Source organism: Camarhynchus parvulus, chromosome 6 (genome assembly GCF_901933205.1).
Source record: "Camarhynchus parvulus chromosome 6, STF_HiC, whole genome shotgun sequence".
Taxonomy (NCBI): domain Eukaryota; kingdom Metazoa; phylum Chordata; class Aves; order Passeriformes; family Thraupidae; genus Camarhynchus; species Camarhynchus parvulus.
This window is the reverse complement of record NC_044576.1, coordinates 33,181,196-33,197,686: the sequence shown is the minus strand read 5'-3', so window position 1 is coordinate 33,197,686 and position 16,491 is coordinate 33,181,196.

The window sequence follows — 16,491 nt, the reverse complement described above, 5'->3', positions numbered from 1 at the left end:
AAACCCTTCCTTTTCCTTTCCAGTGTGGTTTTCAGTCACACTCCACATCTGTCCTGTGATACAAGAGGTGCTCGTGGAGATAAAACAGCACTTTGAAGAGGGGATGAGGAGATACAAGAGGTGAATCCTCACTATTTATGTCACAAAAATAAAGTTTGGAGATGAAAGCAGCCAGCACTTTGTGCAGCTGAGCTCTTTCAAAGGAACCAAAGCACAGGGATTTCCCATCCTCCCTCTGAGGGCAGAGTGAGGAAGAAAATAAAAATAAAAATAAAAGAGGATTTCTAAGACTTGAGGGGTGGCACAGGTCAATAAAATCAGGGCTGATCTTTGCTCTGCGTGCCTGGAAGTGCTGGGGAGGGCTGGAAATGTTGTGGTGGAGCCAAACATTTGCCAGTTTTGCTTTGGCTGCAAAAATTTTCACAGTTTCAGCATTCATCTGTCAGTGTTGGGCCCAGCCAGCATCTGTCACACACCACAGCTCTGCTCAGAGGGGCTTGGTGGAGGAATGGAGTCAAAATAATTTTTAGTATAAAAATTATACTAAATTGTATAGTCTGTTGGATGGTAAATTCTTCTGACTCCTCCTTTCCTCCAGGAGGAGCCAGAATTCCAGCTCTGGAATGCTCAGAGTGGCCTGGTGGAGGGATGGAGTCAGGATAATGCAGGAGGAGCCAGAATTCCAGCTCTGGGGAGCAGGAGCTCCCCCTTGCCTGGGAGCTTCTGCTGCATCCAAACACTGGTTTGGTGTGCTATTGTCAGGGTCCCTGTGGCAGGAAGGAAATGATGAATCTGACTCCGTGTTCTCAGAAGGCTAATTTATTATTTTATGTACTTATATTAAAGAAAGCTGTACTAAACTATACTAAAGAATAGAGAAAGGATTAAGACAGAAGGCTTAAAAAGATACTAATTAAAAACCCATGATTCTCGCCTCTGAGTCTGACACAGCTGGACAGTGATTGGTCATTAAGTAAAAACAATTCACATGAATCCAATCAAACATTCACCTGTTGGATAAACAATCTCCCAAACACATTCCAAAGCAGCAAAACACAGGAGAAGCAATCAGATAATTATTGTTTTCATTTTCCTCTGAGGCTTCTCAGCTTCCCAGGAGAAGAAATCTTGGCAAAGGGATTTTCCAGAAAATATGACGGTGGCAGTTTGGGAAATCACAGAAATCCTGCTTTTGAGTGCCTGCTGGGAGCACGTGGCTGTGTTAAAATCAGACTGGAGGTCTCTTGTTTGCCTGCAGACACCAGAAAGTCTCAGTGTAACAAATCTCACCTGCTTTGATGTGAGTGCGAGATCAAAGCCACCACAACACGACAAAAACCTGATTTAAACAGGAGTTCAAGTTGCAGCTGACTAACAAAGCTACCTCAGGATTCTTCCTCTGCATGTTTTATTTCAGTTTGAGGGCAGAAATTCCCTTCCCAGCACAAAGAGCTGCTCAGGAGCTGAGGAGCACCCACACATCCCTGCCCCAACCCCAACCCCATTGATCTGGGGTAATAAGCTGCAGAGTACAACTTTTACAGGCAGAATTTTAAATACAGAAAGTTTGCATTTTCAATTTGCTCCAAAAGCAGGCACCCAAGACGAGCTCAAATTCAGAAGTTCTCTGTGAGCTGCTGGTAATTTCTCCTGAATTAGGGACGAACCGACCACAGCAGGAGGGAACACACAGAGCTGGCACCGACTTTTCACCCTAAAATTCCCTCAAATGCTTCCCTAAAACTCCCTGCCAGTGCTGGGAACTGGCAGCATAGCACCGTGTGCAGGGGGGAGTTAGAAATTGTAGAATTTATTATGTATATATAATAAATTATAAAAGAAATATAATCTATTATAAAATAAATATGATCTATTATATATAAATATATATAATAAATATATATATAAATTATATATATATAAAATAAATTACAGCTGCCCAGAGCAGCTGTGGCTGCCCCTGGACCCCTGATGTTTACATGCAACTATATACCATATAAACCTTCTATTAAACTTTAAAAATTCTCTACAAATCCACTTCCCAGACCTGGCAGTGCCCCAGGCCAGCTTGGAGCACGCTGGGACAATGGGAGGTGTCCCTGCCCCTGGAATTGGGTGAGTTCAGGGCTCCATCAACCCCAAACCATTCTGTGATCTATCTGATCCTGCTTCCAGGCTCTCCTGCCTTTCACCCCCAGCCCAGGCTGCCCCAGGGCAGCCAGAGGAATTTTTCCCTGAGCTGTCTGGTAGCCCTGTAACAGAGATCATGAGCTGTGGCTGTGCTTGATTGAGAGCATTGATTGTCAATCCCACAGCAGGGAGTTCTGCTGCCCCTGCAGTGCAGCAGCTCCTGGGCACAGCGATTGCTTTTATTGACTCAGCCTCTTTGCCCCTGGCTAACAGCAAAGCTGCACTGCCTCTCTTTTCCCCTATAATTGTGAATTAACCAGCTCTGCATGCTGTCCAGGAGCTGTGCCCACAGCAGAAATTTTTGGATTTGCCTGCCTGAAGCTTTGCAATGTTTCTTATTGAATGTTTTCAGCTGCTGCTAAACTTTTGGTGACTGCTGATTTACCAGGGGTTGAGGATCCTCAGTGGTATCAAGGAAAAGCTGCCTTCATTCAGCATTTCTGCTGCGTGTGTAACTTCTTAATCCAGTGTGAAACTTTGAGAGTGAACTGCAGAGCTCAAGTAGATGTGGCATAAATAAAATCACAGAATTAGAGGATGGCTGGTTGGAAGGGAGCTGAAAATTCATTCCATGGGCAAAGACACCTTCCACTATCCCAGGGTGCTCCAAGCCCTTGGGCACTGCAAGGGATCCAGGGCAGCCACAGCTTCTCCGGGCACCTGTGCCAGGGCCTCAGCTCCCTCACAGAAAAAAAGGTTTTTTTCCTAATATAAAAAGAAAGATTTCTTCCTAATATATAACTTAAATCTCTCCTCTTCAATCTAAAGCCATCCCTCCCTGTCCCGTGCCCCTGCAGAAAGCAGGGGGAGGATGTATGGCCCAGTTAATGTTATATATGATTGTTTTAAAGCCTGCAATTCAATCAGGATCACTTTAGCAGGAGCATCCAAGTGATTTATTTATCCTGAGAAGAAGAAGAAGTCACTTATTGAGTCAGAGCAAGCATTATGGACAGGTCAGCAGGGACTGGCAGTGAGTGATCCAAATCCAGCTGACATGGAGTCAGCCCAGCCTGTCCTGGTTCTGCTCCTGTGCCTGGAAAGGGAATTTTGCTGGACAAGGAGGATCCTCCCAGCTTTTTATTCCCATTTTCCTCCCGGCTGTTTGCTCCTGGAGCCATGAGAGGGCAGCAGGCTCCTTCCTAGGATTCCTTGGCTTTGCATTCCTGGTTTATTTTTGATGAAAAGTGGATGGAGAGAAAGGCAGGGAGGGACAGGAAGAACTTCCCTAACTCCACATGCCAAGAAATATTTGATTTCACCTCCTTAGGACTGCAAAAAGAAAAGGTATTTTCCAAATTAAATTAATTTTTGAGGCTCTAATTGACATCCCAGCTCTGTGGGAATGGGCACAGGGGGATGGAATAGAGTGGTGGGTTCCTGGGAAAAGTTTTTGGCTCATTCCCAATATTATGTTATATATATTAATAAGAGGAAATTTGCCTCAAAAATCCCAGAGGAAAGTGAAAATACAATATTTTTTTAAAATTAATCAGAACTGATAAAGTTATTGATTAATAATGGTCAGAATACAGATTCAAAAAGAAAACAGGATTTTATACAGCACAGATCTGACAAACAAGGATAAAAATACTGAGTTTTGCAAAGGTAACCAAGGCAACAGTCACTTATATTTCTTGATCAATACAAGTGTGAGCAAAACCATCATCTCAAGTAAGAATAGAACTGTACCGCTCAAAATCCTTTTATAAACATGATTATTTCTTCCCTGGATGTAAGGAAGAGAGAATCTCTCCGTGGTAGACACCACCAGTTCTGTGCTGCCTTTGTTAAATCTCCAAGAAAATAAACCCAGAACCCACCCAAGTGCCCACAAGGAGGAGCCTGCTGCTGGCTGGGGCTGCCTGAAAGGTTAAAATTTCATTTATAAAGGAGGATTGTCAGCACATAAATGGTTCTTTTCCAGGCCTGGCACTTGGGCTGCAGTAGGGGGCAGAAAGCTGAGGATCCCTCAGCATCCATCTCCATCTGTCATTCCTGCCTGGGAGCACAGCAGGGCCCCAGACTTTGCTCTGATCCCACTCAGGAGTCACCCATCCCCTCCTCTCCTGCCCTCACAAGCTGGGACTTGCTCAGGTGCCCACATTTCCTGCATTTTGAGATAAACTGGATTGATTTTTCCAGCGCTTTGCTGGAAACGAAACTTTGCACAGGTGAGAAAACACAAAATTATGATTCAAAGCCCCTTTGAAATGGCCACACCAATGAAGATTTAAATGTTCTTTTCAGCCTCTTCTCTTACAACTGTCCCAGAGCTCCCTGCAGATCTGAAATTATATTGGATTTTAATAACACCTCTGGGTTTAATAGGAGATAATGAATGAAATCTGCCCACAGATGGGAAAGGATCCTGCCAGCAAGGGGGAATTCAGATTATTCCTCTGCAGCCAGAGGGGGACTCCTTCTCATCTGGAAATAACTTCCATTACTGGAAACTGCAGCTTCTGGTTAATTCTGGGGGACTATTCAGCTGTTTTTTAATGAAGTGCAGGTTGGGAACAGATTTTGGGCAATTTACTGCACAAGTAAGGCTGATGGGAAAATAGAAGATGCAGGAGAGAATGCAAGTCCTTCATCAGAGAGGGTGCAGCAGGTAAATAGAGCCAGGTGTAAGAAAGGACTTGAAAAGGGCAGCACATTTTGGTTTTCCTCAAAAAGATTTGTAAAGGAGAGCCAGGGAACAGAGCATTGACCTTTTCTGCAGATAATTCACTTCATCCCTCTTTTCTCTAAGGAAGATGTCATCACTTATTCCATGAAATGCTCCCTGGCGTGGGCCTGCAAGAATAAAGCCCAGAGGTTGATTCCATCATTTAGATTGATTTATTACACCTGTCCAAAACAATTTCAAGAGGGATTTTTTTTTTCCCTGGGAAGCTCTGAAGTCCCAACCATGCCCTGGTGAGGCTGCAGGAAGCCTCTGGATCACACAGAAAATACTGAACAGAAAATATTGAACAGAAAATATTGAACAGAAAATATTCCCTGGCAATTCTGAAACCCCCAAAACAAGGAGAGACCAACACACTTTTTGTACACAGACCCATGCCCAAGGTGAATTTTGAGGCTAACATGAAAATATATGAAATATGAGTTTCATCTGAAAGCCACAAAGCAGCTTGAAGAAGGGTTTAGTTTGGATTTCCCTCTCCTGGAAACCACAAGCAGCTTGTTAGTGTTCATTCAGGTTGAGAGCACCTGAATTCTCATCTGGAGGTTGGGAGAAAAGATCCCTCTGCTGTGATAACAGAGGGGAGAATGTTTGAAATGAGAGGCTGCAGCCCTGATAGAAAATAATGACCCTGAAATGCAGGAGGCTGCAAAGGATCTCTGGAAATGAGGTGAAAACAGGAATTGGAATTGTCTTTGGCATCCCCAGCCAGGTGCCAGGGAAATCTGGGATTTCACAGGGCCCATCATGAAGGAACAGGAAACTGCAAAGCCAAGAGGTGCCCCCAGCATCTCCTTTCAGCCTCAGCAACAAATATAATTCAGCTGGGGAGATGAACCCTGTCCAAAGTGTGGGCAGAGAAGGATTGGGCCTTCAAATCCATGTCAAATATGGAATATTGTGTGGTGTACTTAACAAAAACAAACAAGCAAACAAACCCCCAAACAAAAAAAAAAACCCCAAAAAACAACAAAAAACCCCTCCACAAACAAACAAAAACAAACAAACAAACAAACAAAAACCCAAAAAAACAACCCAAAAGAAACCAAAACAAAAAAGTGTTTCCAGCAGGAAAGGAATTGCGAAATGATGATTTCCCAGGGTTCAGCATTGAGCACTTCCCTCACCAAGTATTCCCAAAATCTGTTCCTCAAACAAGCCTTTAGCATCACTTCAAGAAATCCCAATACAGCCAAGGACAATAAAAATATAAAATTCAGAGGGATGTAAATCTTGTGTGTTAGCAGGCTTTTGTTTTGAGTGACTCCAGAGCAGCACAAACTCCTTTTCGTTCCCAGAAATTCCCTTACAACCAACTGGGGCTGGAGAGAAATCCCAGGATCCTCCCTCACCTCCCAGTCGTGCCTTTAAACCCAGGAAAGAGAATTAAACCCCATTTTCTGAGTAGGTCTGGAAGCAACTGGGCGCTGAGATCCTCTGGGGAAAGGGAAAGTTAATTAACAGTGAATTATCTTGAGAGAGCGCTCTGAGGGCCCCAGGCAGCAGCAGAGCCATTATTGCCTCGTTTCAGCTGCCACCTCCTCATTTCCAGGGCAGCTCTCAGCTCCTCAGCATTTATTTTTATTTCTTCACTGTTTTTTTTTCACATTGTTGTTCTCCCCTTCCATTAGGACTTAATGAAATTCTTCTTTCATTGAGAATTCCATCCTTGCGCTGGATGATTTTTCTTCCACAGGTCCAAACATCATCACCCCCCTAATGGGATCTCCCCAGCTACAAATCAGCCTTCGGCTCTTGATTTTTTTTTATTTCTTGATTTTTATTTCTTGATTTTTGTTTCCCAGCCAGATGTTTCAGGGGGATTTTTCCTTCCTTCTCTCTGTGCTCTGCTCTGGGTGATGAGGTGGGGATGGATTTGGTGATCCTGGAGGTGTTTTCCAACCACAAAGATTCTGGGATTATGAGAAGAACCCTTTTGCCTTAAGGGATGAGGCACAAAAGCCCTAAATCCCCCTGTGGGCACAGGGAAACTCAGCTGAGCACCTGAAACTGGGGCAGTAAAATCAAAATTCACCAAATCCATCTTGAGTTTCAAGAGTCATTCCAGTGTCCTCTCTTGGAGCAGGGTGGATATGATTTGATGATTTTGATGATTTTATTTTATGGTTTCTCCTGTATTTCTTGACAAGGTGAATTAACAACTTAGTGAGGAAATGTGGAGAGTGAAGATTATTGTCAGCTTCTCAGCAGTGGGAGAAAATTTCAGGAGGGTGAAATATAAACATCTCCCCCCTTTTGCTGGGCTATTTTCCAGCCAGCAGGAGAAAACTGTTGGAAGTTGAGAAAGTGAGAATTGATGAGCACTGGTAGAAGATATCCCCAAAAAGTGATTTGAATCACAAAAGGCATCGTGGCTCTCAGCTGCTTCCAGGACTGAGCCCTGCAGGTGTCAGAGCTGGGTGGTGAGGGATGCACTGAGCATCCTGTGACCCCAAAAACATCTCCCTGTAAGGCTGCACTGTTGGGAAGGATGAGAGTTTGACCAGAAAGTCTCACAGATATGTGTGTGCTTAGCAGAAAGATTTTTAAATGTAGAGTCTGCAGAAGGAATAGAGGTGGAAGCAAGGTTTGATATAGAAGAAAAGAATTGCTGAGCCAGTCTCACTGGCTAACCAAGGAGGCAAAGGGTGTGTTAGTTAGAAGGGTTTTTATGGCTTAGAGCAAAGGATAAACCCACCCCAAACAAGAATTTTTTACCAAGCACAAAGAGAGCACAGGCAAACAAGTCAGCAAAGCTGCAAGTAGGAAAAAGGGCTCAGAATTTTCCACTGCAAGAAAACTGAAAAACAATTTCTGGCTTAAAGTGTGATGTACTGACTGTTAGTGATTGGAGAACGGTAACATGAATATGGTAATTACTGTAGTTATGACAGGCTGTAGATAAAAGTTAAGGTGTAGATTGGTGCTACTGTATGAAGATGCTCAGCAAAGTTTATAATGCATTGTAACCAAAAGAAAAGTCTAGAATGCATTGTAACCAAAAGAAAAGTCTATAATGCATGTGTTACCAAAACCAAAGGGTCTCCAGGCCTGCCTGCAGCTGGAGCTGGCAGCTGTGGGCACAGCTCTGTCACCCACCACCCTGGGCTGCTGTAACTCTTGGATGGAATAAACTGCATTCTGTACACAATAAACTGCATGTTGTATACAATAAACTGCATTTGTATACAATAAACTGCATTCTGTATACAATAAACTGCATGTTGTACACAATAAACTGCATGTTGTATACAATAAACTGCATGTTGTATACAATAAACTGCATTCTGTACACAATAAACTGCATTCTGTATACAATAAACTGCATTCTGTACACAATAAACTGCATTTTGGAGAGCCCCTGGAATCCCACATCCCTCATTTCTGCTCTTACACTGCACCCCTGGTGACAAGGGCAGGGCCCCAGAGGGGTGTCCTGGGCAGATGTGGGACACAAAGTGGGACAGAAGGAGGTGGCACTGCTGCCACACTAAAAGGGACAGGATCCAGGCTGTGCAATCCCTCATTTCCATCATTTCAACCTTTCCAAAATCTGCAGGTAGGAAAATCTGGAAAGGCAAATTTTTCATATTCTGAATGAATATGAATTTTTCATATTCTTGAGATTAAAAAAAAAAAAAAAAAAAAGAAAACGAATCAGCAAATAACAGAATTTTTGTGTGGAGCTAGAAGGAATGAAAAATTCCGTCCTCATGGAAATGTCTCCTCCTGCACCCCCAGAGAGGCTGGGAGTGCCCAAGGCCAGCCTGGATGGGGCTTGGAACACTCTGGGATGGTGTCCCCGGAATGAGATATTTTTAAAGATCCCCTCTACCCAAACCAGTCTGGGATTCTGTGATTCATTCCAGTACAGACCACTATGGTTCTGGTGTCTCTGGCAATATTTAATTTTATAGACATATTCCATGGGTGCTGTAAGCTTTATATGCTTTAATCCCCATATTTTCTGGATAGTTCCAGCATTATTTGAAAGGCAGAAGAGTTATTACATGAAAAATTATAAATCAGAGCAAACAAATGAGGATAAATGGAAACTGGGAGGTGACACCAAGCTAACTTGTCTTTATTTGAGAACTTATTCCTTCAAGAAAAACACAAGAGATCCACCTGACCTTCATCTGAGAGCATCAGAGTGAAAAACGACTGCAGAAAAAAATGCAAAAAAAATGCAAAAGAACGAGTGCAAGGGTGGGAAGGAGTTTGCAAAGAGGCTGAAAGGAGCACAAATGGTCCCTGGCACTGAGGGGAGGAGGGGGCAGCCAGGACCCCCAGCCCTGCCCTGGGGAGGGGCATCGTTGGCTCCTCACACACCCTCCAGAGGGGAAAAAGGACTGCAGATCAACCCAGAAAGGGATGAAATGACTTTAAAATGATTTTCTTTTCAGCACAGCACCATTGTTTTGGCACCCAAACCCCGAGGGAGGCGAGTGGGAGCTCACACAGAAAATGTCACTTGGGGAACAGCAAGTTTGGGGCAGGAGGAAAAACTGGAATTTTGGTGCAAACTGAAATGCAGCAGGAGGAGAACTGCACAGGGAAACCATCAGATGCTCCAGGCTGATATCAGGGCCCATAGAATGAAATCCTTCACCAAGCACTGCAGAAATCAACCCAGAATAAAAATTCCTCCCTTTTTTCTCTGTGGTTATCCAGGTGATAAAGAAATGTTTTCCTTCAAAGCAAGGCAAACCCAGCTAAGCCATGTGCTGTCATATTGACTGAAAATTCAGGGAAAAGAGCAGATTAATCCTGGTTTGTAGGCATGAGCTGGGCTTTCAAATGCCACTGCTCAGGCAGGAGCAGAGGTTGAGTCCCTGTTCCAGCCAGGTGATCCCAGAGTCAACACCAGAGGTGTTCTTCTGACAACTCAATTTTCCCCTACCTGAAGACATCATTTCCCCTTCTGCAATTCCTTATTCAGCTGAATGGAATTGTTCCCCTCCAGGAGGGTCTCAGGACATTCCCAGAAAAACCCAGCATTTCCAAAGGCTCCCAAAGAGTGGGACAGGGAGCTGGGCTTGGCAAATCCGGGTGCCCAAATTCCAGGATGGGTTAAAATCCATCCCATCCCACCCCTGCCATGGCAGGGACACCTCTCACTGTCCCAGGTGCTCCAAACCCCAATGTCCAACCTGGCCTTGCTCTTCCAGGGTCCAGGGGCAGCCCCAGCTGCTCTGGCCAAGAAGGAATCCCAGAGATGAGCATTGGGAGCGGGACAAAAATCCCAAATTCTCACAGAGTTTTGTTGTCTGGCCCCATTTCAGCAGGAAAACCAGTCCCATCCCAAAATCAACAAGTCCAGCTCCTCACCAGGAGCTGCCCAGGGCCTGGATGCCCTGGGGGCAGAGGGAGAAGAGCTGGAGTCCTCCCAGGGAATGCCACAATCCCCAAAATCCCAGACACCACACTGAGCTGGATTCTGCACGTTCCAAGGTGAATCATTCACATCCAACCTGCTCCCACCTCGTATTTTACCAAGGATTTTCCTCCAGGACTTGAGTTTCCATCTCTTGCAGCATAAAATTCTAGACAACACATAGAAAAGGATATTTTATTTCCTGATATTTTCCCTCCTGATAGTTTTATGTAATTACAACAACTTACAACTTCCTTTTCCTTCAGCCCTGATGACTCCCAAGAACCTGGAAACTCGGTTTTGTCTTGATTTTCCTCCCACAACATAAAATTTAATATTCCCTGTTCTGTTTTCCAGAAAAAAAAAAATCCTGGGAAGCTGTGTTATCCCACAGTAAAGCCCAGGGAAATCCCGGTGCTTAACAAGGATTTATCACAGGCAAGTGTTGGAACAGAGGGAAAATTGAAAAGCAAAAAAGGAGAAGTAAATCTGATTTATCACATCCTGTTTGCATTTGTGATGGGCTCCTCCTGAGTGATAATCACGCTGAAAATAGAGATTTATTGCTTTTGCAACTGGATTAAAATGGAACTGAGACTACAATAAGAGCAATTAAAGCCAGGAAAATAATTCATGCTCATTGCTGAAGAAGTGAAACCTCCAGCTCTGCTCTCCAGCCCCTGCCTGCCTTCCCCTGCCCAGCTAGGGGCATTCCCTGGGGTTCTTTGGGAATTTTCCATTGCTCCAGGTGAATCTAAAGGACTCTCCACAGGCACTGCCTGCACACCACCAAAATCCCCGTGAGCAGAGCTCACCCTGCGCTGCCAGGCTCTGTCCTGCCCCTGCTGGGAGGAAAGGCTGCCAGGGATGAGGAGGGACGGGGATGATTTTGAAGGTCTCTGGCAGCCTGGTCGTTCTGTGATCCCGCAGTCCCGGGGGATGCTCCCGCTCAGAACGCGACTCGCTGAAAATCGCGGTCCGGGTTATCCCGGCCTCATTCCCCGGGCAGAGCAGGGTGGGCGAATCGCGGGCTGGCGTTGCCATCTAGTGGCACCGGGACCGGCTCCTGCTGCTGCTGGCACCGATCCCTCCCTGAAATCCCCCAAAACGGGGCTGGGAGCGAGCCAGCAGCAAATTCCCAGATGTGTTTCCAACCAGGAATGGCCCGGGAGGGACCTGAAAGCTCATCCACCTTCCACTAGCCCACCTTGTTCCAAGCCCTGTCCAGCCTTAAAACTTCCTCCAGCTTTACTGTTGTGACCTCCAAAAAGAAAACAAACCCCAGTTATAATTATTGCCTTTCAGAAATATACAAACCCACCGAAAAAAACTTTTTCAGGCGTAACAGAATTCCATTTTTCACCTCCCCTATTTCCTTATGTGCCAGGCTTAAAGAACATGTGTTATAAAAACAGATGTTGTGTAAAAGAGGACGTTAAAATATTCTAAAGTTCTCTACATTGTATTTCTAGTTCCTATTTTACTTCCTATTTTATTTCAGGGAATTTGGGTAGGAGATATTTAAGTTTTCTAGTGTTCAAACCTGTTGGTATGAAGTGTCTTCAGTTTGTGGAATTCTGGGGGTGCAACATCTGCTTTTTACCAAGGAAAAATGCAATTAATATTTTATTAATTCTATGAAACAGTTTTAATTAATTATATGCAAATAGTTGGGTTTTTTTAGGATAATGTAGCCTGAAAAATAGCAGGAATCTCCCAAAAGTCAATTATGTAAAGAATCTCAGTTGTGGGGTTTCTGTGGCTGCAGAGCAGGAAAGTCTTTGTGTTTGTGAAAACAGAATGGAGAAACTGAAGGTTTTTTTCTCCATAATTATTAAAACCACCACATTTGTCCCTAAATTCCCAACAATTTCTCATGGTGTCCCTGGGAGTCCTGTACCAGTTTCCCTGCAGAGAGGGAAGTGCTCGAGGAGCATCCTCTGATCCTAAAAAACCCATTACTGATTTGGGAGTCCTGGAATTCCCCATCCATTATTAATAACCCATTAATCCATAACCCATCCATTATTATAATCCATTAATCCCTGCAAACTGCACTTTTAATGGGAAGGCAGTGCAGGGATTGTCTCCTCAAGGACCTGCTGGGGCTCTGAAGTCCTTGTGAGCGCTTCCCTCAGGCTCTGGGATTTATTCCCAGATTTCCTGTGCTGGCACAGGACAAACCCCATGTGTGTCCCCGTGGATCACAGCAGGTGCAGGCTGGGATCCTGGCAGCTGGGCATCTGCTCAGCCAGGGATGCCAGCTTGATTTCCACCCAAACTTCATCAAAATATTGAAAAACCTCCTCCTGGTGGTGGTGGAGACACAGCACCATCCTCCTCTCTGCCCTGGTGCTCAGGGCTGTGAGGATTCCCAAATCCCACTGCATTGTCCTGGGCTCTCCATCCTTTTCCTGAAGGACATCAGGGATCACCTTCACCTCTGCTGCCACCATTTGGGATCCCCCTCTGCTCACCTGGAGGAAAAGGTGACACAGGTCAGCACTGGAGGCTCTCTGATCTCTTTTTGGGAGCTGGGAAATGGGAGAGTTTCATTTCCTGCTGATCTGTGGCTCTTTGGGGTCCCCTTCTGTGGAATTGTATTTGAATTTACAACCTCTGGCAGTTGTTTCAAGCCCAGACCAAGTGGTTTGACCCAGCCTGGGTCAGATTTTATGAGGATTTTACTGATCAGCTGAGATCTTGCCCAAAAACCTCCTTGCCAGTGTTTGTACTTCCAGTCCCTCACCTTTAACACTTCATTTGACTCTGCCTTGGGAAGTCTGAACTCTTCATGAACTCTGTCCTTTCTAACCCAAACCATTCTATGATTCTATGATTTTTTAAATGGTCTGAAAATAAATCAACAGCTAAAATCAAATCTGATTTCACTGAGGCCAACCATTGCTAATATTGGTCAGCCCCTGGCCTTTGACTCGTGGCTGCTTTGCATTTAACCCAGGAGAAATGGGATTTGTTTCATTGCAGAGCTGCAAAGGTAAAGGACCCTGAACAAAACCCCAATAAAATTTTGCCATAAGATTTTGCACCTTTTAAACAGCTATTTCTGCCTGTTCAGAGAATCTGAAAGCAAAACAGCCATAACAAATAATATATAACAAATAATATAGAATTGTGTGTGGCACAGAGATGTATCCACAGAAAAAGCTCTAGAAAAGAGAGGTTTGCAGCCAAATTTTCCATTTCCTGTTCTGTTGGTTTATTCCTCATATATTGGCAGTAAAAATCACACTCAAGGTTCAGGCCCTCAAATCAGTTTTTTAACTGTACATCACAGAATATCCTAACCCTGAATTTCCTAATAACTCAAAAGAAGCATTTTCCTTCCAGTTCTTTTTAACATATCTTTTCCTCTGCAATTAAAAAATACAAATAAAAACCCTAAAGTAAATAACAAATCATCCCAGAGCAATGTTGATTTGATGCATTTGTTGTGATACCAATACAGTAATTCCTGTAAATATTCCAGTGATAAAAAATGAAGTTGAAATCACATTCATGGTTCAGCAAATTTCACTTTGAGGAAGATCTCTGCTTTATGGAATATCTGATTTATTTATTTATTTATTTTCAGTCATATTTTGCTGTATCCTGAGTAACTGGTGGGAAGCTATAAGATTTTTTTTTTTGTGGAAGATTTTTTACAGCAAAGGATTTTACCTCAGAGGAAAATATTTGTGTGTCAGGAGCAGGATGTCCCTGACATCATACAAAGGCCAAAATCTCCTTCCCGAGCTCCCCAAAAAGCTTTTAATTTATTTTTTTTTTTTTAATTTTTCCATCCAGAGGACCCCAGTGACAAACCCCTGCTGCTCCCACCCACCTTTGTACACAGAATTCCTGGTGCTGCACAGGGATGGGATGGGGTTGAACACCTCCAGAGGGACACCCCAAGGCTGGGTGACCGTGTCCTCCTGGCAGCAGCCCTAAAACCCAGCTCAAAGTCACACATCCCACGTCCCTTTTCTTTTAATGGACCTGCTTCAGCCAATTAAACCCCTTTTCCTTCAGAACTCATCTGTGGAGAGCGTGGCATTAACTCACCTCATGGGATTAATTGCCTGGAAAGTCACTGCCAGACCTTGGACACGGTGATATTAATTACTGTAATAGATATCAGAATGTTAAACATCATTTCTGACATTTATTTGGGAAAAAAAAAGACCTCTCAGAATTAAAGGAATTAAACCACCCCCAGGCTATTTAATTATTTTATTGCCCTGCCATGGTTAGGTGAGGCCTCAGCTTGGTTTTTCTCCTCTCTAAGCCATGCCAGGAGTGTGGTTCAATGATTCACACAAATCAAAGAGATAAAATGCATTTTTCACTGGATAATTTGTATTTCCAAATTGTCTACAACCCACATTTTTTCTTTATTGGGCTGTTTTAAATTTGTCCTCGTGAGATACGATTAATTTGCAGCAGAGATTCAGAAAGCTGGAATTTAACAGAGGAAGTTAAATTGCACTGTGCAAAGGTGCTCATTATAAATATGGGATATTTGGTGAGCAGTTCCTTTCTAATGAGAAGAATTCCAACCAGTGACAAAATAAAAATCACAGAGCAAAATTATCCTCTGCCTGTTTTTCCTGATTCAAATGGCATTGCACCAGGAAGGCACCAAAATTCAGGGAAATGAGACAAATGAAGGTTGGTTCTGAGGGAGGGTTACAGGTCATGTTTATATTTGTTGTGAGTAAGGAAAAACATGCAGAAAACAGCAGGAATAGACTCATGGCCCTGAAAATCAAATTATTTTGGGGTACCAATGGCAGCACCTGGAGGAGCTGAGATCCAAATTTTTCCACCAAATTACCAAATTAAAACCAGGCCCCTGCAGCTGAGGAGGAGGGAGCCATCCCTGACTAACACAACTCCTCTTCCCATCCTGAATTTCCAGCCCAGGCTGGGAAGCAGCTCCCAGTTCCACACTGGGAACACTTTGCTGCAAGTCAAAGCCAGCCAAGGAGGCTGGTGATGCCTCAGGTTTGGCTTTTCTGTGTTTCACACTCTGTGCTGCTTTAGTGTGTGGGTCTGGGTTCACATCAGGGATGGTGAGCTCTGTGCACAGAGCAGGGAGACAAAACAATTCCTGCTCCAGCTGGGCACCAAGGACAAATGATCCAAATCTCAGCCCAGGAGCACAAACCCCGTGGGCTGGAGAGAGAAAAACAAGCAGGGTGGGACTGCAGGGGCTAAAGCTGGAATGGGACAATGAACTGCAAGGTGCAAATGGAGCAGAACTGATCCCAGTGACAGACCCCGTGCCCGGCCGTGCATTTTGGGGCCATTTTGGTTCATCTTGGGTGCAGCCCTGGCTGGGCTCTTGTGCTGCCCAAGGTGGGTCCATGGAGGAGATCCTTTGAATAAATCCCTGCTTTATTCTGTGACTCTGCCCAGCCTCTGTTCTAGGGCATAATCACTGGAATGGCCGCAAACCTCCTCCTGGATCCTCCTCCCACACACGGAGCCACCCCCTGAGCCAGGGATCCTGGGCCTGCCTGACAGATTATTGCTCCAACCCATTGATTCTGGGATGCTGCCGTGCTGGGATGGAGTGTCCTGCAGAGGATCCGTGCCCCACAGACGGAGGGACAGCCCAGGGACGATGCTGGGAAGGTTTAGGGGTTGTTTTGCACCCCCAAGGAGGGAGGGTGGGGGTCCTTGGCCAGCAGTGTCTGACTGATCCAGGACTGCCAGAGGAAAGCTGAGGCTGGAGCTGGGGACGACAAAAAATAAAACTAAATTAAAGAGGAAAATTCTTGCCTTGGTTACCTCCTATGTCTAAAGGCTGGAGAGGGACTTTTCCCCAGGTCATGGAGTTATAGGACAAAGGGAATGGCTTTAAACTGATTTATTTTTGATATTAACAAGGAATTATTCCCTGGCAGGGTGGGCAGCCCTGGCACAGGGTGCCCAGAGCAGCTGGGGCTGCCCCTGGATCCCTGGCAGTGCCCAAGGCCAGGCTGGACACTGGGGCTGGGAGCACTTGGGACAATGGATGTTTGCAAAATTAAACTTGAATTCTAAAAAACCCCCCGCCCCTGGATTCTCTAAAGCTTTCCTTCTCTCACACACAGCACTAAACCATCAGCACACAGAACAAAATCATTATCCAGGCTTCTGGCAGAGCTTAAACCCAGAGTAGCTCAACCCCAAAAGGGAAAATATTTGCACAATGTGACTCAGTGCAAAGAATTTACCTTCAGTT